Source organism: Oryctolagus cuniculus, chromosome 21 (genome assembly GCF_051225735.1).
Source record: "Oryctolagus cuniculus isolate XC-2025 breed Fujian yellow rabbit chromosome 21, ASM5122573v1, whole genome shotgun sequence".
Lineage (NCBI taxonomy): Eukaryota > Metazoa > Chordata > Mammalia > Lagomorpha > Leporidae > Oryctolagus > Oryctolagus cuniculus.
Window position 1 is genome coordinate 17,066,906 of NC_142887.1, and position 24,970 is coordinate 17,091,875.

General features: G+C 55.8%; 2 long non-coding RNA genes across 6 annotated transcripts; one reads left to right on the forward strand and one right to left on the reverse strand.

The window, feature by feature from the left end:
- Window positions 1–2,327: 2,327 nt before the first annotated feature.
- LOC138847371 (uncharacterized) lies at window positions 2,328–16,636 on the reverse strand. Its single transcript, XR_011385126.2, has 2 exons — window positions 16,497–16,636; window positions 2,328–4,188 (listed from the first exon to the last, which is right to left on the reverse strand). It is a non-coding gene; the product is annotated as an uncharacterized LOC138847371 (long non-coding RNA).
- Window positions 16,637–16,671: 35 nt separating this feature from the next.
- LOC103351750 (uncharacterized) lies at window positions 16,672–24,235 on the forward strand. 5 transcript variants are annotated; one of them, XR_011385125.2, is made up of 3 exons: window positions 16,672–16,757; window positions 18,100–18,307; window positions 18,863–24,235. It is a non-coding gene; the product is annotated as an uncharacterized LOC103351750 (long non-coding RNA). The 5 variants fall into 5 exon arrangements; XR_016227210.1 differs by having other exon boundaries at window positions 23,994–24,235; XR_519470.5 differs by lacking the exon at window positions 18,863–24,235 and having other exon boundaries at window positions 18,100–18,333.
- Window positions 24,236–24,970: the final 735 nt, after the last annotated feature.

Genomic DNA, 24,970 nt, shown 5'->3' on the forward strand with positions numbered 1-24,970 from the left:
TTAAACTGGCTAAACTCTAAATTGTTTACCAACAATTACAAAAATGCAATAAATAATGTATGCTCCTACCATGTGCAGGCACTGGGTACCTAACACTAAGCAAAGACAGACACAGCCCTGCTCCTCCGACCGTACAGTCCAGTGGGGCTATCAGTGAAGAACGGGGACCCCAACACACCACAGATAGGTGTGCTGTGGGCTGCGCCCCTGCCCCTGAAGAGAAAGGATATGCAGGCAGGGGCTTTGCTGGGGTCAGACTGGCTGCTCTCGCAGGCAGTGCTGTGCTGGTTTAATAGCCAAAGCTCCATGGAGAGAAGCAGGTAGTGTTTGTCAATACTCCGCTCTGGCCAGTTGCAGGTTATCCGTGGGACACCCACCAGCTCACAGCAGTCCTGAGCCTCTGATAATCTGCCCTCCCAGACAAGGACAGTGGAGCTCCAGCCTCCAGCTGCACCCGGCCCCAGAAAGGAGTTGGGTCCTCCCGCTAGCGAGGGGATGATGGAGGGACAAGACTGCATCCCGAGGGTTTGCAGGGCAGCTTGGGGTGGTCGGGGAGTGGGGAGCAGCAGGATGCACAAGGTGGTCCAGGTGGGAGTCAGTGGGGCTCAGGCCAGGGTAGTGTCCTGGAGAAGGACAAGCAGGATGGAGGTGGGACAAGTGTATGTGAGGACAGCAACTGTGTAGATAAGGACACTGGACGTAGTTGGGGGTGGACGGGATGGATTTTCTGTTCAGGAAGCACCTGCGGTTGATTGGCGAAAGCTGCCATCACCTCCCAGCAGTGCCCACAGCCCTCCAAAGGAGCAGCTGGCTCAGGAAGATCAACTCATTTACAACACCTTGAATTAAAGACACAGAATGCACGCAGGCACCCGCAACCCACGGTGGGCATCCAGGGGAGTTGGCGTGCAAAATGGAGCCTCTGGCTTCTCCTTCCTTGGCCCGAGAGGCGGCAAGGAGAAGAACTGAAAGGACATTTGCACTTCCGGCCCCTCTACCTGGAGTTCCTGCCCCTCTCCCTGGAGTTCCTGCCCCTCTCCCTGGAGTTCCTCTCAGGTGCAGGACAAGCCGGAAGTCTGTGGAAGGAGACCAGAGTTCAAGTGCCTCATCTGAGAAATGGGGATGATAGTAATATCTTATTAATAAATTACAGTGGCTATGGACCGAATGCTTGCATCCCCCAAAATGGGATGGTGTTTGGAGGTGGGGCCTTTGGGAGGTAATTTGAGGGGGGTGGAGCCCCCACGCCAGGATTCATGTCCTTCATACAAACAGGAAGAGAGGAGCCCCTTCTCTCTGCTGAATGAGGGTGCGGAGGACAGGTGCCTGCGAACCAGGAAGCGCGCCCTCACCAGAACCCGACCCTGCCAGCGCCCTGATCTCACATTTGCAGCCTGCAGAGAAATCCACGTTGGCTGTCCAAGCTGCTCAGTCCACGGTCATCTGCTGCAGCAGCCTGCTCAGGACCAGTCATGTAGATGAGAAAGAGAATTTTACAGCTTTGAAATTCTTGGAGGCGGCATTTGGCCCCGTGGTGAAGGTGCCTGGTCTTACATGAGAATACCCGAGTTTGGTTCCTTGCTCTGGCTTCCGATTCCAGCTTCCTGCTAATGCAGACCCTGGGAGGCGGCAGCGATGGCTCAAGTTATTGAGTTCCTGCCACTCACATGGGAGACCCAGATGGAGTTCCTGACTCCTGGCTTCAGCTCCGGCCTAGTCCTGACCACTGTGGACATTTGGGGAGTGAACCAGCAGAGGGGGATCTCTGTGTGTCTCTTTTCTTGTTTTCTCTTCCTTTCAAATAAATAATAAAAACTTTGAAATTCTAAAGCGTATTCCAAACATTATGTATTAATGACGTTGTATAAATTGGTGCTTAAGAATTAGATGGCCTGGGGGCCAGGGTTGTGGCACAGTGGGCTAAGCCACCATTTGCAATGCAAGCATCCCATATCTGAGGGTCAGTTGGAGTCCCAGCTGCTGCACTTCCAACCCAGCTCCCTGCAAATGCACCTGGGAAGCAGCAGAAGATTGCCCAAATGTTTGCGCCCCTCCCACCCATGTGTCCCTGGGTGGAGTTCTAGGCTCCTGGGCCAAGCCGGCTTTTATGGGCATCTGGAGAGTGAACAAGCAGAGGAGAGAGATCTCTGTCCCTCTGTGTGTCTGTCTCTCACTGTCTATCTATTTGGAAGGCAGAATATCAGAGTAATAAATAATAAAGCATTAGGCAGCCTGGGTTTGAATCCTAGCTCTGTTCCTTGCCCAAGTTCATTGTCTTCCTCTGGCTCAGTCTCCTCATCTGTAAAACAGTCCTCCTGACTATTAACACATTATAAAAAAATAATTTTATAGAGTTGCTAACAAGGATTTAAATGAGGCAATCGATGTGAAATCAGCTTACAACAAATCATTGTTACAATTATTCTTACTTCCTCTCCAATAGTGGAGAAATGACAGTGGCCATATTATGGGACAGTGGCCCCCAAGATGTCACAGGGGTGACTGGGCACAGGGAAGCCATGGGATGTAGGCCAATGGGTCTCAACTGAAGGGCAAGAGACCCTGGGCGCTGTCTGGAGACACTCTGTCATCACACTGGGGTGGGGGATGCTGTTGCTATTGGCACCCAGTGGCGGGGAAGGGCAAGGCCACTGCTTAGTGCCAGAATGCACCAGATGGCCCCACACAAGCAAGAATTATCCAGCTGCAAATGTCAGTCGTGCCCAGGTTGAGAACCCCTGGGGTACACATGGTGTGGGCAGGGAGCAGCAAAGACAAGCTGGGGCCATCAGCACCTCTGTGGGCCCTGCTTGCTCTCAGCCCCACCCACGCTGCCCACATCAACCTCCTCCAGGCGGTGGGAAACCGCAGCTTCACCACTCAGAACCAGCGCTGGCTAAAAGTCTCCACCATGGCTACTGGCTGCATCCCTGCAATGACCTTTAGCTCATTACAAGGTCACTATAATGAAATTGCCAGGGTCGACATTCCCACTCCCATCATGCACCTGATGCCGTGACACTTCCAAGATTTCCAAAACAGGGCAAGCAAATACGCGGTGCTCAAGCCCTTCCCCAAACCATGCCTCATTTGCTTATTCAATCAAGCTTTGTACCAGGGACCACCCCCTGGGTGTCCAGTTCATATAAAGGGACGGCCACAGGCCCTGTTGGGTGCAGCCCTCTGTCCTGTGCACTGACACTCTGCACGTAAATCAGTCTTCCTTCATTTCTTTCTTCCGTAGCAGACAAGAGCCTGGACCCAACTACCCCACAGTACAGAGGTGTCTCTTGCTCCCCCGTGTCACTAGGAGGCACACATACGCACCCCGCAGAGAACTCACGATTGAGCTCAGCAAAGGAGGCCCCTACTTGCACCCCCAACGATTCAAGAGGCAGTCAGATCTTGGGTGAAACTTCTAGAAAGCAGGGTTCTCTCCTAAGACTCCCAGCTGAAGCCTGCTCCGCCCCTCCCCCGAAGTGAGCAGACACTGACCGTGCGCAGTTGCTGTCCCGGCCGCCGTCCTCTGAAAGCCTGGGCACTGCAGCCCGCAGGTGCCACAGCTGCGGCATCAGGTCCCGCATGGGAGCCAGGCCGGCTTGGCTGTGCACAGTCTCCAGGAATCGTCCTGGGGCAGCTTCCAAGGCAGAGGTCTGCTCGGCCCCAGGAGGCGCCGGGGCAGGGGAAGCAGCCGGGGCCGGAAGGAAGCAGGCTGGCCTCTCGGGGCTGCCCTTAATCCCTGTCCTGCAGGACACCGGTGTGATCCGGTCCCAGCTGGTCTGCGAGAGGCCTCATCTGTCCTCCTCCCGTGCTACCAGAGAGAGCAGCCCCAATGCCTGACCTCCCGGACAGAAGCCAGAGGGGGCAGTGCCGAGACGGGGCCTGGACGGGGAGTCAGGATGCCCAGCTCTGCTGCCGACGGAGCGGGTGTTGGCCACTGCGTGGGTCCGTCTCCTTGGGCTGCTGTCGCCGACTTCCACACATGGATTTCTCATCTCGCATCTGGAGCCCACAAGTCTGGAATCAAGAGGAGCAGAAGCCCTGCTCCCTCCAAGGGCCGTAGGGGAGATGCCCCCTTTGCCGCCATGGGGGCATCGGCGTTCCGGTCCCGTAGCTGCCTCCCTGCAGTCTGTGCCCCCATCTTCCCGTGGCCGGCCCCTCCTCTCCGAGTGGCTGTTCTCTGCGTGCCTAATGGATAAAGACACAGGGATTGCACATTGGTGCTACCGGGTTCCCAGGTGGAAGCCCTCATCGTGAGAGCCTTGTTCCAAATAAGGTAATGTTCGCAGGTTCCATATCACTTTATATGTGTGTGTATATGTATACGTATTTCTATATATACATATATTATATGTAAACATTTGAGAGGCAGAGTGACAGAGGAAGATATGCAGAGAGATCTTCCATCCACTGCTTCACTCCCCAAATGGGCCTAACAGCTGAGGCTGGGTCAGGCCCAAGCTGGGAGCTAGGAACTTCGCTGGGTCTCCCACATGGGGCCCAGGGGCCCAGCTACTTGGACCATCATCCTCTGCTTTCCCTGGAACAGGAGCAGGAAGCTGGACTGGACGTGGGACAGCCAGGACTCGAACCTGCACTCGCATGGGATGCTGGCGTCCCAGGCGGCGGCTCACCGTGCTACGCCACAACACCGGCGCAACCTTCTGCTGGACTCTTTTAGGGGGGACGAGGGGCCTGCTGAGCGCCAACTCTCAGGGGGCAGGCGGCGCCCGGCCTGCCCGCCGAGTTCACAGCCCAGCGTTATGGCCATAGAAAGTCTTGCGACTTCTTAAAGCACTTTCCTATCTGTAACTTTGCTTTGGGGTCCGGGTCACCTGCTAAGATACATGGGGTGGCTAATGGTAAACCCGTCTTCTCAACGAAGCAGCCAAGGCCTGGAAACTCATGACTCTCTCTCCTTAGCCAGTCAGCTACCTGGAGCCGGGAGCAGCCGGCGTGCCTTCCCCAGGCCCTGCCTCTTCCCCGACACGGTCTTGCACCACCTGGGCTTTGTTCTGGAGCCCCAGGAAGAGGGGCGAGTCAAAACCTGCCATGGGGCACCCAGCCCCCTCCCCGCCCCCGATCCCTGACTCACCCTCCCTGGGGGGTGCTGTGGGGCCTCCATGTGAACTCCCTGGGGTCCCAGGTGGCACCCTGTGGGAGACCTCCTCTTCCCCGGGGGATCCTCTCAAGCAAGGGGATTTTTCACAGACCTCAAAATCGGGGTTATTAGACGCTAGCTGATGAGAAAGATCGGCTGTGCCTGCAGGCCAAAAAAAAAAAGAAAAGAAAAAAAAAGAAAGAAAGAAAGAAAAAGAAAAGGATTTCATTGGTCTCAGGACAGATCAAGGCAGGCCCTTGTTCTCCGTGCCACCTGCCTGCGACCAGCAGATCTGGGTCAAGAATGTTCCATTCTGGCCAGACCTCCATTTCCTTGACATCACATCGATTTGGTGGGAGGGGGCGAGGGTTGGCGGAGTTCCCTTTCCCTCGGCTCCTTTTGAATGTGACTCAGAAATGAGGATGGAGAGATAATTATAGCCGAGTGTTTGGAGTTCTTGAGAATAAAGACGCAACCTGCATGCAAGGTGTCATTAACTTTATCACCTGTCAGGAAGGGGCGGGGGAACCAGTTCGGAGAGGGCCAGATGAGAGCTGAGTGGACCTGCCTTCCATCCCTGGAGGGTGTGCTGGGCGTGGGGGCTGGAAATGACCATCACTCGTTTATTGCTTTTGTTAAGTGTCTGTTGTGTGCTGCGTGTTAGGCTGGCTGGGCGTGCGTGGAACACAGACCCTCAGCAACCGCCCAGGATCCAGGTTCCGTGGGTGGGAAGAAGCTAAGAGCGCTCACATCTCTGCTCCCCACAAACAAACACAACTTCCCATCAGCCACGGTGCCAGCCATCCCCAGCTTGAGCTTGGGAGGAGCCTGCAGGGGCGGGGTCACTGGGTAGGAGCATCTTATTACCTGGGCGGAGTCACCCACTGCTGGCTCCCGGCAGCACACACTGATGGAGCTCATGGGGTCACCTCTTGGCCATCGGTGAAGCAGGGAGGCCCTTGGGGGCCTCCTGTTGGGACAGTGGGGCACACTGGGACCTGGGCTGGTGGAACGCTGCTGGGCGACAGTGAGCTGGGAGGCCAGGGTCAATGCCGATGCCCCCAAGCAAGTGTGGAACCAGAGCTCAGGGAGAGAGAGCAACTGATGGGGCCAATATCAGCTCTAACTCCCAGGTGTCTGATATCTTTTAAGTGTGAGGATTGCGGATCTCTTTGGAGAGATGATTTTGAATCTTCTCTTTTGAAAAAAAAAAAAAAAACGCACTTGTCTGTGAAAGTGAACACATACAACACACACATGCACAAAACACACGTGGTTATGAGGCTGTGTCTGAGCGCGTCTGGATTCCAGAAACCTGCCCTAGCCCCGTTAGGTACCCTCATCCCAAAGTTCTCGACAGCCCTGGGATGCAGATGCGGCTCCGGCTACCTGCACGTGCCAAAAACAGAGCCCCGGAGGAACCACACGAGTGGGCCCCTGTCGTGCAGCTGGGGAGTGAGGAGCTGGGCCAGGACCCCTGAAGTCACGACTCTGGGGGACCCCTCTAAACCAACCCTGTGTGTGTCCCCAGCACGCTGTAGCCACAGTGAATGTATCTTCCATCACCTGTTCGTGTGCTGGCTGCCAAGGGCCAGCTGCTGGCGTTGTAGATTACCTGTGCCCAGCGAACAGCAAAGTTTGCATGGGAATTTCGGGAGCCTACTGAGAGGAGATGGCTCGGAAAGGCCGACCTCGCTCCCAGCTGGGGAGAGAGGACGCAGCCGTCAGCTGAGCTCCATCACCAGGACGCCTCCACCGGGACCACCGTCAGAACAAAGCCCGCAAATCCGCTTACTTATCAACCGAGTGGATTCACTGTTCTTTCTAACCCCACCTGCAGTTGCCTCTGCCCTTCAAAAACCCTTTTGCTGCCCTGTTGGAGGGAAAGAACACGTTTTGGGTCCAGAGAGAGAGGCTTGCACCTGCGTCTTCCTGAATCCCGTCTTTAGACTTCATTCACAGGCAGAAGCACAGAGCCAGGGCCCAGGGGAGTCCTCAGGGGGCTCTAACTGCCCAGGACTTGGGTGCCCAGGCGCCTGGAGGGAGATCATTCCTAAACCATTTATTCATTCGGCAAACTCACAGGTGGTGCACCTGTCATGGAAATTTCAGTCTCCCCCTCCCCCGACCCCCCTGGGCCAGATCAAACACTGCTGTGGTCTCTGGAGCGCAGCAGGGACTGTGTTCCTTCCTCTCTCCCTCCCTCCCACCTCTTGCCATGGTCTTTCTTGTTCACTGCACTCCAGCAACCATGACCTTCTGTCTCTTCTTAGCTCTTGCCAAGATTTCCCCACCCCAGGGCCTTTGCACTTGCTGCCCCTGCTGCCTTGGCGTGTTCCTGCCCTTGGCTCTTCCCACGGTTGGCTCGGTCTCATCCTCCAGCTCTCAGCTTGAATGTTATTTGTTCAGAGATCTTCTTTGACTTCGGCTAAGAATATCCACTCTTCTCCAGCCATCTGCTGCTTCTTAGCACTTGTAACAATCTCTAGCTGTTCCACATCTTTATTTGCTTGTGTCGCTATTCTCCATGGCTCCCTTGACCACTGGGAGCTCCATGAAGGCGGGAACCGGCTCTCGGGTTCAGCATTGCACCCCTACTCAGGGGTTGCAGAATGAATGGCCAGAAGGCACTCCTCAGCCCACAATTCACCCTGCTTGGTAGAGTGAGGCCAGCAACTTCTGGCTCCGTGGTGTGACGCTGCGAGCCAGTGGGAACACGGCTGTCCAGGGACCCCCGGAGAAATCAAGTTGAAAAGAGAAAGGTCAGGGTGGGTGCTTGGTGCAGCTGCCGAGCCGAGGCGCTGCCAGGGCCTCCCTCGTGCCATACCACGACGCCGGGGTTCCAGTCCCAGCTCTGCTCTGGAGCCCGGCTTCCTGCTGATGCGCACCGGGGGAGGCAGCACGGGTGGCTCAGGTACTCGGGTCTCTGTCACGCACGTGGGAGACACTGAGTTTCCAGACCCTGGCTCCAGCCTGACCCAGCCCTGGCTCTCGTGGGCATTTGGGGAGTGAACCAGCAGATGGAAGACCTGTCTCTCTCTGCCTTTCAAATAAAATGAAAATTAAAAAATGTTTTAAAAAAAGAAAAGATAAAGATCTGTGCACTCAGCTTTGGGGAGTATCTGGGAAAGCAAGGGCTGGGATACCTGCAGGCCATTTCTGGCGTGGGGAGAGCCCTGGCATCCGGGACTTTTAGAAAAACACTGTGGGCTTCTGGGACGGCGATTTCAGTACCTTCCGTCGGCTGGGAAACTCCAGCGGCTGTTGCAGGTGCCCACCGGCCCGCACGCAGCCCACGAGAGCGAAGCCGCAGCCGGCGACACGCGCCGCATAGCAGGGCCATGGGCCTGCAGCTAGCCCCGTACCTCCACGCGCCCCGGTGCAAACGCACGACAGCGGCCTCCCCAGGCGGACGCCCGCCACAGGGCTCAGCCGCGATTGCCAGGCAGGTGGCCCCAGGGCGGGGTCCCAGGAAGGCAGGTTTGGAAACTTGAGCCTGGGACACAGAAGAAGGAACTCTGGGGTGGGGAGGAGGGGGGTGGGATGAGACGCCCCCAGGGCAGCCGGGGTATTGCACAGCCACAGACCCTAACCCTTGCGGTGGGCACTTTTTCGTTTCCATCTAACTTTTGATAAAAATAAAAATAATAACCACAATCACATCCCCATCCTCTGAAAAACAGCCTCTGATCTCCAGGAAAGCAAAAGTCCAGTGTCAGATCCAACTGGCCTTGGGCACACACACACACACACACACACACTGGGGCTGATTGTGCTGCCGACTGTCCAGAGAGAGAGGCTGTGTGAGGCCCGTGGTCAGGGGCAGGAAATTGAGGCCTGGAAAAGTCATCCTCCCTCATCCGAGATCACACAGCCTGGAAGCGGCTGCGGACACACCCGGAGACGGCCAAGCAGGTTCAGTCGGTACTACTGATTGGCCACCTGCCATGGTTCACCACTGGCACTGTTTTGGGTGCTATGGATGTCAGAGTTCCCAAGGCTTAACTCTTTCACTTAAAAAACAAGATCAGGGGCTGTCATGATGGCATAGTAGATTAATCCTCTGTCTGTGGCACTGGCATCCCATATGGGCACCAGTTCTAGTCCCGGCTGCTCCACTTCTGATCCAGCTCTCTGCTGTGGCCTGGGAAAGCAGAAGATGGCCCAAGTGCTTGGGCTCCTGTACATGGAAGAAGCCCCGGGTGGGAGACCTGGAAGAAGCTCCTGGCTCCTGGCTTCAGATCAACCCAGCTCCGTGGCCATTTGGGGAGTGAACCAGGGGAAGGAAGACCTTTCTCTCTGTCTCTCCCTCTCACTGTCTGTAACTCTACCTCTCAAATAAATAAATACAATCTTTAAAAAAAAACACACACACAAAGAACAAGATCAGGTGCTGTGGCCTATAGTAGGCTGAGCTCTGCCTGCAGGGGTGGCATCCCATATGGGCGCCAGTTCGAGTCCCAGCTGCTCCACTTCTAATCCAGCTCTCTGCTATAGCCCAGGAAAGCAGTGGAAGATGGCCCAAGTCCTTGGGTCCTAGAAACCAGTGTGGGAGACTCAGAAGAAGCTTCTGGCTCCTGGCTTTGGATCAGCTCAATTCCAGAGTTGCGGCCATTTGGGGAGTGAACCTGTGGATGAAAGACATTTCTCTCTGTTTCTTCCTCTCTCTGTCTGTAACTCCACCTCTCAAATAAATAAATAAGTCTTTTAAAAATCAATTTATTTATTTGATTGAAGGGCAGAGTGGCAGGAGGGGGAGAGAGAGAAGAGAGAGATCGTTGATCAGCTGGTTCATTCCCCAAGTGGCTGCAACAGTTGGGGCTGAGCCAGGCCCAAATGAGGAGTCTACAGCCCCATCCAGGCCTCCCATGTGGGTGGAGGGGCCCAGGTACTTGGGCCATCTTCTGCTGCTTTTCCAGACGCCTTGGCAGGGAGCTGGATTGGAAGCAGAACAGCTGGGACTCCTATTGGCAGCCATATGAGATGCTGGTGTCTGCAAGCGGTGGCTTAACCGGCTGAGCCCCATGAGGCCCCACGCATGAAATGAAGCCATCGGATTATCAAGGAGATCAATTACAGTGTAAAGCAAATATCAAAATATTATCAGCTAACTTTGTGCAACAGTAGCAGGCAGGCTTGTTTATCAGTGAAGTTGCGGGGTCTCGTGCAGTCTGTCCACAGCTGGAATGTCCACGTGACACTCTGCTGTACCTACGGCCCCTGCGGGTCGATGCGAACGTCTCTGTGATTTGCATGGGCGCCAGGGTCTCAGGTGCCGCAAGCAGCACAGCAGTTTGTCACCTACACTCCCAGCAAAAGAAGATGCCGCCTCTGCTAGAGGTTGGTGAAAGTCAAACGCAATTCTCTTTCCCGAGCTGAATTCGTGCACCCCCAAGGAGGGCGCTTAGGGACTCTGACTGGTCAAGGGGCACTTGCCCACAGCCTGCTTTGTTCACCAGCACCCAGGGCTGCCCGCAGTCCCGGGAACCACGTGGAGACGGAAGCTGCAGGGGTGGCCGTCTAAACTGGCTCTCTGACGATTGAGGGGACGTCCGCTCGGCTTTCTCACGTCATCAGCGTGCGTTTGGTCCGTGTCAGATTCTGATGGTGACCCCTCGAGATCGGGACACAAAGGCAGGAGGACTTTGTGTGGCTGAGGGCACGGCTGCTGAGCCAGGGGGCCCCGAGACTCCCATTTGGCGACCTCACTATTGCGCTCTGTCCCCTGGGTCTGGTCACAGCTCTGTCGCCTGTGTAACGGGGCTGAGGGTCTTGCTTCGGTGGGTTTGCCACACAGATCCCGTGAGATAAAGAACGGAATGTGCTGGGGCAGCATTGGCGCGTGCACAGCGCTGGAGAGAAAGCGACTATTGGATGGCACCGTGCACTTCATTGTTTATCTAGGGCTCCTCTGTCAACCGCTGGAGCGTGACAGACAGTTTCTGAGTCAGACCTTTTCAGGTGGCTGCCTCTCCTTCTCCTCGGTGGATCCTCTCCAGGAAGCTGCTCCCAGCTGGCAGAGTGCCTCCGAGGGAACTCACCCCAAGGTTTTCCTCTCTGACCCCCTCCCCACTGGCCCAGGCTGAGTGATGCTCCAGAGAACTGGGGGTGGTGTGGGGAGGCAGGTGCACCCTTAGCCAGAGGCTTGCTGGCATCTTTTGCCTTTTAAAAAAATATTTATTTTTTATTAATTTGAAAGGCAGAATGACAGAGAGAGTGAGAGAAAGAGAGAGAGAGAGATCTTTCATCTGCTGGTTCACTCTCCAAATGTCCACATTAGCCAGGGGGGAACCAGGCCAAGGCCAGGAGCCAGGAACTCCATCCAGATCTCCCAGTACTCAAGTACTGCCACCTCCCAGGGTACATTAGCTGGGAGCTGGACCAGGAGCAGAGGAGCCGGGACTCGAACCAGGCACTCCAAGATGAGATGCCAGGGTCCCAAGCAGGGGTGGCCTAACCCGCTGTGCCGCAATGCCAGCCCTCCTTTTTTTTTTTTTTTTTTTTTTATTGTCTGCCAAAGCTGAGTTACTGAGTGAATTGTTCAGGGAGCGAATTCCAAGAGCATGAGCCTCTCTGTGTTTCTCGGGACAGGTTTGGGCCAAGACAAACGGCAGCGATGCCAACAGCAGTTGCTGAAACACTGAGGCTCAGAGCCGGCTTTCGGGGGCTCTGTTTGAACTTTCTCCTCTCTCCCTCCACCCTGTGATTAAAGGAACCACGTGTAACTTTCTCCTTAGGCACCTCCCCCTTCCTTCCCCGTGCACCCCTTGGAGAGGCCCTGCCAACTGCCCCGATGTATCGCGAAGAGGTTTCTGGATTTACATTCACTTGGCGAGGCCAAGTGGAAATGGCCTGAGAAGCCTGAACAATCGGAAAAGGGAAGAGGAGAGGGCAGGGCTGGTGGGTGTCTGATTTCACAGGGCTCAGGCTTGGCCCTACCCCTGGGGAGCCCAGCCGCAGGCCCCATCCCGGAGCCTGGATGCGGGAAATGAGCAACACCCGTCCCTCTCCTCCCTCGTTCCGCAGGGCTCTCCTGCCTGTTTTGGATTTAATGTGGAGGGCAACAGTGGGAATTTTAATCCCCAGCCTGGCCCACTGTAGGGGCTTCACAAATGTTAGCTGAATTAAATCCTTTTTTTTTTTTTTTTTTTGAAAGGCAGAGTTAGATAGTGAGAGAGAGAGAGAGAGAGAGACAGAGAAAGGTCTTCCTTCCGTTGGTTCACCCCCCAAATGGCCACTATGGCCGGCGCTGCACCGATCCAAAGCCAGTAGCCAGGTGCTTCCTCCTGGTCTCCCATGCGGGTGCAGGGCCCAAGCACTTGGGCCATTCTCCATTGCACTCCCGGGCCACAGCAGAGAGCTGGACTGGAAGAGGGGCAACCGGGACTAGAACCCGGTGTGTCGGCACCACAGGCGGAGGATTAGCCAAGTGAGCCGCGGTGCCGGCTGAATTAAATACTTCTTAGGGAAGGAGTTGGAAGCCAGCTTTTTTGCATTTGGTTCTGTGCAATGGGTTCCCATCTCTAGAAAGCCTTTCGCTCCCCCACCCCCGCCCTGCCCTACCCTTGAAAGGTTGTGGTTATTTCCTGCACTTGATCTTGAATTATTTGAGCACAAGAACTGCTCTCCTCTCTTTCCCTGTTTGCCTCCCTTCCGCCTTCCCGTCCACAAATTTACTGAGCACCTACTGTGTGCCATTATCACCTCTGCTCTGCATGCCTTCCTCTAGCACTTAGTATGTCTGTCTCCTAATAGGTGCTCAGTGATAGATGAGTAAAAAGCCGGGACTTCAGGTGGGACTCCAGGGAGTGGGCCGTGGTCGGAGAAGGCTGCGCGTGTGCTTAGCTTCTTAGAGCTGGGATCCCAGGCTGCTCCTGGGTGGAGCTGGGAAGAAGGCCCTCTGGGCACTGAGACCAGCTTGACAACCCCGTTGCGGTGGAACAGTTGGCCACTGTGGGCTAAGACTGCTACACCCACCACGTGACAGCAATCTCCAGACTTCTTGCACATCTAGAATTCCATGGCTCTGGGAACGTTCACCCCCAAGTCTGTTGAAACCAGATCTTTCCGTAAAAAGAGCAACGAGACCACCATGGTCACTCCCACTCGTTCACTGCTTGGCCTTGACCTGGGCCCGGCCATGTCTTTTCTTGCTCAGGGGGTCTACGGTGGCTCCCAGGTGCCCATCATGTCAGGTGTTCACTTCTCTCCTTGGCTTCCGCTAACCTCCCCCTACCCCCACCAGAACACTCAGTCTGTGCACGGCCCACCCATCCCCCTGGCTTCCCAGCACTTGGTGCTGGGACTTCTCCATTCCAACGAGGCCACCTCCTGGATGCCCCTTCCCAGTCCCTCTGTGGCTTCTGAGTCCCAGGGACGTCACAACGTGCCAGATTAAAGTCACACCAAATTCCAGTTCTTGTGCGTAGATCATCCCCAGAGGAACTTTCTCTGGGAAAGAAAAGAACCACCCACAATGCCACCTCCAAACTCTGTAGCCATCTTAGTTGATTTCCTTCCAGTCTTTTTTTTTTTTCTTTTTAAATCTAAGCAGGGTTCTAAAGGATGAACTACCCGATCGACTCATCCATCACCCATGCTTGGTTGGACACAGAGGTCATTTTTAACCTTTCGCTGTAACCTACATGTTGTGACGAACGTCCTACAACCTCAATCTTCTTATGGACCCTTTGTTATTTCCTTAGGCTGAGCTCCTAACAGAGGAATCGTGGGGATAAAAGGTTTTTTGATGATGGGGGAAGAGATCCAGAACCTTCTGGGAGCCCAGAGAGTACACTGGATGAGAAAGTGACCACCCCAGGCTTTGTTCCCCTGGGACCAGGCTGCTTTCATAGGGATCCCCAGCACCCTCGCATCACTGCCTATTAATAGTCCAACATCAAGGTCCTCAGACTTCCAGAAGGTTCTCCGAGGGCAAGACGCCAGTAATAATGACCATAAATAAAACCCCAGCCGGTGTGTCTCTGGCTAATGGCAGAAGTTGCCATGCGGGACCTGAGGATTCTGGAACCAGGTCTCGCCTCCCGCGCCTCGCTCGCCCCGGTTTCTCTCCAGCTCCCCCACCCTCCCCCTCCTGGGTGGGAGGACTGTGCACTCAGACACACACGTGTGATTGACTGCGGTATTAAGAAAATATGTATGACACAATGTTTTTTAGCTTTTTCCAGAGATATTTATATCACACCAATGGCATGTTGGGCTCCCCCCCCCGCCCCGCCCCTGTCACTCAGAGTGAATCAATCAAGTGTTCTAATCCAGTTAATGGAAAGTGCAGGGGCTAGAGAGACAGGTGGGAGGGGCTCTCTGCGCGAGCTGGCTGCTCCCTGAAGAAGCAGGGGGTTGTGGGGGGGCTGGTTCTGGGCCTCTGTTCCCCGGTCCTGGAGACGGCCCGGCTGATATCCCACCACTGATGATTTCACAGGATAAAGGTCGCTGGAAGTATTTGGAGTTCTTCAGCAGAAAGTAGCTTTGGGACTCTCTAGTGCTCTGTTTTCAGCCCTCGGGGGCTGTGTGCAGGAGCAGAGCCGTACACAGAGAACGAACGCAGCACTGTGTTCCAGTCGACAAGGGGCTTGTCTCACCCCGTCCCACGGACCTGACCTTAAGACGTGCTCAGGACACGGGGGTAATGCAGTTCGCTGTGGTCATTGTTGTTACATAAAAATTAATGGCTTGGCAGACACAGGCATCGTCCTGTTGTGCCGAGGTCATGTTTACACCAAGCACTTGTGGTTCAGGGCTCCCAAGGCAGCAGCAGCACAGCAGGGCCGAACCCACACAGGCCCCTCGCAGGACTACGAATCCCGTGCCAGATTCACCCGGGCTCTAAAGACGGGGGCCAGTGACTATGAACTCTGCAACCAGCACCCATCAGTCTCCAAATTCTTGACCAACACACCAGGCTTTCTACTTCCCAACTCACTGAACAGTGAGAAAAAGGAAGAGGGAAATTCACAGCGACGTAGGACCCATGCTAGGGCCTCATCATTGTCCTTGCATCCACCCACCAAATGGTTATCGAGCACCTAGAATCTACTGAGCGCTGTGATCAGTGCTGGAAACACAGTGGAAGGGTCCTTGGGGCGGGGGGGGGGGGTTCTGTGGCATAGAGGGTTCAGCCGCCACCTGCAGCGCCAGCATCCCATAGGGGAGCTCCACGTCCCATCCAGCTCCCTGTGAAGACGGCCCACGTGCTTGGACCCCTGCATTCACATGGGAGACACAGATGCAGCTCTAGGCTCCTGGCTTTGGCCTGGGCCAGCCCCAACCATTGCAGCCTGTTGGGAGTGAACAAACAGATGGAAGATCTCTCTTCTCTTCTCTCTCTCTCTCTCTCTCCCTCTTTCTGCCTTACAAATAACATAATAATTTTTTAAAATGTCTGGCAGTTCCTCAACAAGTTAAACACAGAGTTACCAGCAATTCCACTCCTCAGTATATACCCAAAAGGATTGAGAACAGATGGTCAAACACTCGTCCACAGATATTCCTAGTCACCATTTACAACTGCCAAAAGGCTGGACCCAGCTCAAGGGTCAATAAGCTCAGGAATGGGTGGACAAAATGTGAGCTCTCCATACAGCGGAATATTATTCAGCCTTAAGAAAGTACGACATACAGACACTGCTACAGCACAGATGAACTTGAAAACCTGATGCCAAGTGCAAGAAGCCAGGTTCCATTGACATGAAACAGCCGGAATAGGCAAAGCCTTACAAACAGGAAGCAGACTGTGGGGTGCAATGGGAAGTGAACACGAATGAGTTCAGGGTTTCCGTTTCTCAGTCCAGGTCTCCCCGATGGGTGTCAAAGACCCGGGTATACCTGAGCCATCATCCGCTGCCTCCCAGGGTGGGCATTAGCAGGGAGCAGGGAGCAGGAAGTGGAGGAGCCGGGATTCGAACCGGGAGTCCTGCTTGAGTGCCAAGTTGGATCCTAGCTCTAACCACTGTGCCAAAGGTCCTGCGCCGGATGGTGGCTTCTGTACTTACAACAACAGATGCTCACGGCTGCCGGCGGGGAGAGTACTGAGAGGGAGCAGGGTTGGGGTTAAGTACTAGGGCTTGGAGCGGGGGCACAATGGTGACGGACAGAGGTGGGCAGACCTGAGGCTTGGTGTCGGTCGGATGCGCGCTCATTCAAAGTCAACGACACTTTGCACCCGCACGTACCCGGGTACCCTGGTCATTTGCGGGTGTCGAAGGAGAAAGCCTGGGTCCCCCGTGCCGGCCCACGACCCTGCCTTCCATCTGACCTCTCCCTGGCTGGAGTCCCTCCATTTCCTCGGGCCTCGGCGTCTGCCCCCCAGCGATGTCAGGCCCCTAGGTCCCTGTGCACAGCTTGGGAAGACAACAAGCCTATAGGACAGCATTACCAGTCTTGGTTGTCTCTCGGGATTCTTGGGAGACCCAAACGAGCCGTCTGTCTTTCCAGGGCGGCACAGACACCCCGAGCGCAGCAGCCACGCAGCCGATGAGAGGGGGCGAGTCCCTTGCCCACACAGTCCGAAAGCCCGGGACTGGAAGATGCCCCGCCCCTCTCCAGCGCAGGCCCCGCCCCGGCCCCGCCCCTAGCGCTAGCGCAGGCCACGCCCCCCTCGGCGCCCTGCTGCCCGGGTTGGAGGCTCCCACCCGCGGTAAGCACCCGGTACCTGGAAGGGGCAAGGAGGCACTTGGTGGGGTGGCGTGGGCTCTGGCCCAGGGGAGACCCCGGGGACACGGGCAGGCCCCCTCTGCGCTCAGCTCCGCGCCGCGGCCCTGGCTTTGGCATGCTGTAAGTGCTCATTTCACGCGTGCGCCGGCTCGCGCGCGCTCCATTTGTCTTTCTGCCCTTCGGCTGCCAGGCGCTTCCGCCTGCCGTGGGCCTCGGAGCAGGCGCCTGCGTAGGAGGGCGCTTCCCGGCCGCTCCCGGGCGACCCCCAGCCGGGGGCCAAGGGCGGCCTGGCGCGGGGCAGGGGCCGGGGCTGCGGGGGACGACCGCGGGGTCACGGCGGGCGCCAGCTCGCATCCCGTGCGTTTGTCCAATAAAGGGAACTTTCCGCTTGTATCCCAAACAACAAAAACAAAAAAAAAGAAATGCATTTAAAGAGACCGGCTCCTAGGCACCCGGTCGCGGGCGTCGCAGTGCGCGAGCGAAGCGGAGCCCCGCACGCGCGCGCGCGCGCGCCCTCCCTGCGCTATCCCGCGCGCTGCGGCTACAACGAGACGACTCCTCCCCCAGGCGCCCCCACCCCTTCGCTGTGCCCCCGGCTCCCGGAAGGAGCCTGCGCGGTGCCTCGCCCGGGCCGCGTGGGGGGCGGTGGGGGAGGGTGGTGGTCGTGGGGCGAAGGCCGGAAAGAACAAGTTAGATAATCAGAGGAATGGCAGGCATTGCGTTCGCCTTCTGCGCCCGGCTTGCTGTCTGTCGGGAATTCGCCATCCTCCGACCCCCACCCCGCGCCCCGCGCCCCCGTCCCCTCGCCCCCTCCGTTTGTGGGTGCGCTGGAACGTTGAGCGGGATATGATGAACGATCACCTGTCACGGCTTGTTTATTATAATGCAGGCAATCAATTACACATCCCCAACGCTGGCCGGCCCGCAGGAAATTTATATGCTCAGCACAAACCAATGTGAAAATGGAATCTCATTTGCCAAATGTCTCTCTCCCGGTACAGCACGGTGATTAGGGTCTACGTTTGTTCCCACAGTCGTGTACGACCGACAGTGCCATCATTTACTGCCTGGCTCGGCCGCCGCACTCCCAGGCTGCATTTATGGTGCCGCGCGGGCCTGCGCAGGACGAAGCCCCGGGCGTGGGGGGGGGGTGTCTTTCGGGGAAGTCGACACAGTGGGTGAGCAGGGCCACCTCCCCAGGCATCCAGCTTCCCCCGGGGCAGAGCCGGGCAGCTGCTGGAGCTTTCGTCCTGGTCCTGCTGCTGTGCAATTGGGTGCAGCAGGGACTCGGTCTTCTCATCTGGAAAATGGGCTTTCTTTTGCAGGAATACCGTGATGGCTGGGGTGTCATCCGCGGTGCTGATCAATGTTGGTCCTCACGGCTTCAGAAAGCCCCTGGCAGAGACGTGAGCTGGATTCCCGCTCTGTATTACAGGCTTCTGCAATCCCGGCTTTCTGAGACCTGCCCGTTTTCCCTCCTGGAGGGGTTTCCCACTTGTGTTTCCTCTGCACTGTCCTGCAGTGCGGCTCAGGGTAAATAAATGGCCGCCTTGCCCTGCTCTGCTTCTGCCTTGGACTTGGGCGTGTGACCTCACACCAGCCAGTCTTCCCCAGGTCTGGGTTCCTTCCCCCGGGGGGACCAAGGAGATGAGTCCTGAGCGCCTGGCATGGTGTTGCTGGGGTGCAGTGACAGGGCTCTGGGGGCCCCCAGACCTCACGACCCACATTTGCACCCCTACTGCCCCTGGCATCCAGGGGAACTGGGTGAGCGAGGGGCAGGCTCAGGCTCAGCCTGTGTCCCTCTGCTCCTGTCTTTCTGATCCTGCAAATGTTTCTGTGCGGTGGCTCCCTGCCTCCCTAGAAGGGGAACCCCCAAAAAAGCAAACTGGGCGTGGGCTCCCCGCCGCATCCCCCACACCCGCCTCTGCTCAGCACATCCTTGGCGCCGTCCTGAACGAATGCTTGGGGTGGCTACGTAATGAAGCTGGCTGCTAGGGTCACCTCTGCCCTGTGGAAGGCGCTGTGGCATAGCGGTTAAAGCTGCCGCCTGCGCTGGTTCTAATCCCGGCTGCTCCACTTCCGATCCAGCTCTCTGCTATGACCTGGGAAAGCAGTAGAAGATGGTCCGAGTCCTTGGGACCCTGCACCCGCATGGGAGACCCGGAGGAAGCTCCTGGCTCCTGGCTTTGGATTGGCGCAGCTTCAGCCATTGCAGCCATTTGGGGAGTGGACCAGCAGAAGGAAGACCTCTCTCTGCCTCTGCCTCTCAAATATAAATAATTTTTTTTAAAAGAAAGAAAGGGTGTTTGCAAGTACAGGTGCTGCTCAGGTGACATTCCAAGTGCCCCCGGCGTAAACTTTTGCCAGTGGAACCGTCTGGAGCCCAGAACCATCCGTCTGTTCCTCCTGCTCCCGGGCGAGCAGGTAATGCCATGGGTCCCCAGCCCTGCCTGGCGTTGTGCATACACCGTGCACTCGGACCGTGTGGAATGGAGGTGCCCACATACCTGTCTGCCCAGAACACCTGCTTACCCCACAGCTCAACATCCCTGGACTGAGCGCCCAGCCATGCGGTGGCCCGTGCCTGTGGGGGTCCCCCAAAGGCCCCGTGCAGTGCTGGCCTCAGAACAGGTGGCTTTACGGAGAGGGCGTTTAGCCTGGTGTTAAGATGCCTGGGTCCCACGCGGGGGTCCTGGGGTTGATACCCGACTCTGGCTCTGACTCCTGCTTCCCAGCAGGGCAGACCTGGGATGCAGCAATGAAGCTCACGTTAATTAGGTTCCTTCCACCCCATGGGGTTCCTGGATTGTGTTCTGAGCTCTGGCTCCAGCTGCAGAACTGCGAAGCATTTGGGAAGTGAACCAGTCGATGGGGAGGATCCCTCTCTCCCTCTCTCCCTCTCTCCCTCTCTCCCTCTCTCCCTCTCTCCCTCCCTCCCTCTCTCTCTCTCTCTCTCTTTCTCTCTGTCTCCCCCAACCCCCACCCATACAACTTAAAAAAGTATTAGAACCAGGTGCTCTTCAGTTTATCAATCAATCAATCAGGATGATCTTTTCTGAACAGTAATGCGTGGAATACAAGTTAGAATTCCATTGACACAGTGTGGGTCAGGAAAAGAAGCGATTCAAGTTCATGTTTGCAGAGTGAACCGGGAGGGATGCATCGCGCGTATCTGGATGAAAAGACTTCTTTCTATAAACGTGAATGAGGTGGCAGCCACGCGGGCTGCTCCCCCGCTCGGATTGCTGTCCGACTCACAGACCCTTCTTCCCTGGCCGAGCCGGTACAGCCCCGCCAACACCAGCCTCGCCACACAAAGGGGCTGCCAGTGCCAGCACTGTGGAGTCCTGGGTGGAAAGCAGCCCGTGTTTGCCGTAGAGCTGACCGCTGAGGCTTGGCGAACAACGGGAAATGAAACATTTGAGTGGCTGCAAAAAAAAAAAAAAAAAAAAATTCCGTGGGAAATCCCCCCCTCTGGTGGCACTTTTGTCCGATGGCTGTGATTTCAAGGGTTCTTAAGTCAACCGCAGTGGCGTTCCCAAACAGTCCCCAGGACAGCCCTCCCGGGCCACTCTGCGGGTGAGAGCCAGGGACGGGGCTGGCCCGCGAGTGAGGCTGGCTGCGAGCTCTCTTTTGCTATACAGCGGTGGAGCCTGGGCCTCCAAGCCTTCTGCTCCTAAGATAACCAGGGGTCAGGTGGTCTTGCCTTGGCCTCAAGAGACGGAGGGGCTTTGCTCAGGCTCGGCCCTGGCTGCAGAGCTGTGGGAACCCAGCCACTTGCAAACACCCGCACCCCATCACAGAAAACTCCAAAAGAGGGGCCTCTCTCGCACCCCTGGTGTGTCCTGGCTGACGCGTGGCCTCCTGCTGTCTCCATTTTGTGATTTTAATGGGGCATACATGTGGCCTTCCACCCTCATTTAGAGAACAAGGTGTACTGATATTAACCAATCCTTGTTTTGGGCTCCTTAAAGCTAACAAATGTTCAAATGTGCTAATTCAAGGTGGCTAACGTCCTGTGGCTGCTGACATGACACGTGTTCATAGACCTCTGACAGGTAAGGTTTGTAGATATCCAGAGACGCCTGAGAGGCGAGGAAACAGAAACTTAATGTTCAGTCACTTGCCCATGTGTATTGATCATGAGGTTCGGTTGCAAAGTGACTGAGTCCCAGCTTCGGTGGACTTGAGCCAGATTGGAAAGGTACTGGATTATTCAGCTGAGAAGCAGGGGCTTTGAAAGCTTCAGGCACGGCTGGATCCAGGCCTGCAATTCTGTCTTCAGGAATCTGCCTCTTGTGATCTCCTGGGCTCTGTGGTCCCCTGTGTTGGCCTCATGTGCAGACTGGCTCGCTCCACCTGTCTTAAGTCTTTCCAGGGTGAAACCCAACCTTCCTCCTGATGGCTTTGGTAAAAGTCCTGGGGATAGGGCCAGTGAGCTGTGACCATCTCAGCTCCCCTTTGTTTTACCGGTGGTGATTCTGGTCCAGGGGATGGAAGGAGCTGAGGGCCCAGGCTCCAGTCACGGCCAAAACCAAGTCAAAGCCCACGGTCAGAGTGAGAATGAGCTGCCCCCCACCCAAAAAAAAAAAGCCAGGGTGCTCTTGTCACAAAGGGGAGAACGGGCCTGCCCTACGGCTTTGCGTGGTGCCTGGTCTTCCTGCTTGGGGCCACCTCGGGACCCCGCCTGCCCCAGTTCCTGCTCTGCCTCCAGTCCCACCGCTGCTGCACAAACTCAGTCCAGTTGTTAGAGATTGCAAATCATGCCTCCTGGATGCTGCTGGTCCCCTGCTGGGGCCCTGTGGCTATGGGACGCCCCGTCCAACCAGCCCACGGTTCTTGTGTCCATTTGTATATTCAGTTCCCATGTATGCCTGCTGTTTTATTTACTCAAAAGGCACACACACACACACACACACAGCTCCCATCAGCTGGTTCACTCTCCAGATGCCTGTAACGATGGGGGCTGGGCCAGCCCAGAGCTCCAACCGGGACTCCCACAGGTTGGCAGGGATCCCGCCCCCTGAGCCATCGCTGGCACCTGAACCCAGGCACTCTGGTATGGGCTGTGTCAAATGCCTCACCCCAGGCCCCCACGCACATTTATTTAAACAGAGGCCTCCCCAGCTTGAAACCAGTGACTTCTGGAGCCCTTGTCTTCCCACCCATTCACAGAACAGCTCAGAAAGAGGCAGGGACTGGACCAAGGCCATGCGGCCACATAGTGCCTCCCAAGTCTGCGACACCGCGGCTCTGGATCTCCACCGGCTGCCCTTTGCACCTGCAGTCCCACAGATGGATCTTCCCACCCCTGGGTCACTCCTCAATTGGCTGCAACAGACAGGGCTCAGCCAGGCCTAATCCAGGAGCCAGGAGCTTCCTCAGGGTCTCCCGCGTGGGGGCAGGAGCCCAAGCACTTGGGCCAGCCTTCTGTGCCTTCCCAGACACATCAGCAGGAAGCTGGGTCATAAGTGGAGCCGCTGGGGCTCGAGCCAGGCTGCCTGATGGGAGACACTGACGTCGCAAGTGGGGGCCTGACCCGCTGTGCCACAACGCCGGCGAGAAGGCGCTCCTAATGACGTTGCTGCACTCGACGTGTGGCGAGCGCTTGGCAGAACATTGCCGGTCGTGGGCAGTTCCTGTACAAGGACAGAAAGTTTCTGCCGGCTTCAGGCCCTTTTTGTCTATTTCACAGGGGCCTCCAGCTGAGCCTGTCTTTTCCTTTCTCTCTCTCTCCCTCCCTCTCTCTCTGTCTCTCTCTCTCGTGTCTTCACACACAGAAGGGATTACAGGGAGCAAACTGCTGTATTAGCATGTGGGCACGGCTCATATGCTGCCCACGCAACGCAGGTGAGTCAGGTGAGGAGAGGCACCGGTCTCGTTACCGAGCCTCGTTACGTGGCGGCGGCTTATTGAATTAGCGTGAATTCTCAACGTCTTCCACTTGGACCGCCTCCAGGCCCACCAGCTGGTGCACTCAATGCGACTCAGCTCGCCCTAACTCAATTAACTAAGCCGGGCTGAGCCGGGCTGAGCCGAGCTCAACAAGCATTTTTTCAAGCACTGAGCTGGCTGCAGGGGAAAAAAATAACAAAGGAGGCAAGACGCTCACTTGGCCCCTAGCTGACTGTCTTGCGCCCGCGGCAGATAATACGGTACCGTATTTTCCAAGCGCCACCTGCATGATGTGCACCATGTCTGCAGTTCCCGCGTGCTGTCATGCACTTCGTGTTTTTATTTAGAGCGTGCATTTATTTCTTCAGACTTAATTTTCTAAATGTATCGAGGTGACGCTGGCATTCTCTTAAAAATAACTTTTTTATTTTTTGACAGGCAGAGTGGACAGTGAGAGAGAGAGAGACAGAGAAAGGTCTTCCTTTACCGTTGGTTCACCCTCCAATAGCCGCTGCAGCCGGCGGCACTGTGGCCAGCGCACTGCGCTGATCCAAAGCCAGGAGCCAGGTGCTTCTCCTGGTCTCCCATGCAGGTGCAGGGCCCAAGCACTTGGGCCATCCTCCACTGCACTCCTGGGCCACAGCAGAGAGCTGGCCTGGAAGAGGAGCAACCGGGACAGAATCCAGCGCCCCGACTGCGACTAGAACCCGGGGTGCCGGTGCCGCAAGGCAGAGGATTAGCCTATTGAGCCGCGGCGCCGGCCAAAAATAACTATTTTTAAGTGACCCAGTCGGTGGCACTCACAGTGTTGTACAACCAACACCTCTGTCTGGTTCCAAAGCATTTTCATCACCCAAAATAGAACCCCACAACCAGGAGGCTGTCACCCCCCAGGCCCCTCCCTCCCAGCTCTGGCAACCATGACTCTGCTTTGTATCTCTGTGGGTTTGTCTACGCTGGGTATTTTGGCTGAGTGGAATCAAGCAATATTTGTACTTTGTGTCTGTCGGCTTTCACTTGGCATACTGTTTTCAAGGTTACATGGGTGCTGTAGCACGGATCAGAGCCTTCTCTTTTTTTATGGCTAAATATATTCCCGTGTAAGGAGAGACCATGGTTTGCTGATCCATTCATCCCTTGATGGACATCTGACCTGTTTTCACCTTTTGACTATTGTGAATAGAGCTGCTTCAGGAATAAGTTTATTTTAAAATGAAATACACTGGGGCCGGCGCTGTGGTGTAGCGGGTAAAGGCACCACCTGCAGTGCCGGCATCCCATATGTGCACTGGTTCGAGTCCCGGCTACTCCTTTTCCAATCCAGCTCTCTGCTATGGCCTGAGAAGACAATGGAAGATAGCCCAAGTGCTTGGGTCCCTGCACCCACGTTGGCAACCTGGAAGAAGCTCCTGGCTCCTGGCTCCTGGCTTTAGATTGGCCCAGCTCCAGCCATTGCAGCCATTTGGGGAGTGAATCAACAGATGAAAGACCTCTCTGTCTCTCTCCCTCTGTCTGTAACTCTGCCTTTCGAATAAAATAAATAGATCTTTTTTTAAAAAAAGAAAATACACTAATCTTTCATATAATATGTGCTACGTAATATATGTGATAAAATGTATAGTTATTGTGAATAGGAAACCAGTGTCTTTCCAATACACAACGAAACAGACACAGGACTATTAGAAATACGATCTTCATCCCGGGAGCCACCAGGTGAAGCAGGAGAAAGCCTGGGCTCTGGGGGCGACTGGATTTGAGCGTGAATCCTGCCTTTGCCTTCTGCCTGAGCGGCCCCTAGTCTCAGTTTCCCAATCTGTAAAATGATAATATGAAGGGGGCTTCAAAAAGTTCGTGGAAAATCCAATGGGGGGAAAATAACTTTGCATTGGGTTTCAAAAATTGGGGGCACGAAAGCAAACTTCTCTGTGGTCCATTTCCCATGAAGACCGTGAAGCACACTCATGTTCGTAATTACTTCCTCCTGTCGCTGTTACCAAGAGTTCAAATCACGCGTGGGAAGCAGGCATTGAGCCGAGTGGTTAAGTTGTTTGCATCTCACATTGGAGGACCTGGGTTCGATTCCTGGCTCCAGCTTCCTGCTGATGCAGACCCTGGGAGGCGGCAGGTGATGGCTCAAGTCACTGGGTCCCTGCCACCCACATGGGAGACCTGGATTGAGTTCCAGGCTCCTGGCTTTGGCCTGGACATTGTGACCAATTGGGGAGTGAACTAGTAGATGGAAAATATCTCTTTCCCTCTGTCTATGTCTTAAATTAATTAAAAAACAATAACGAGTAAGCA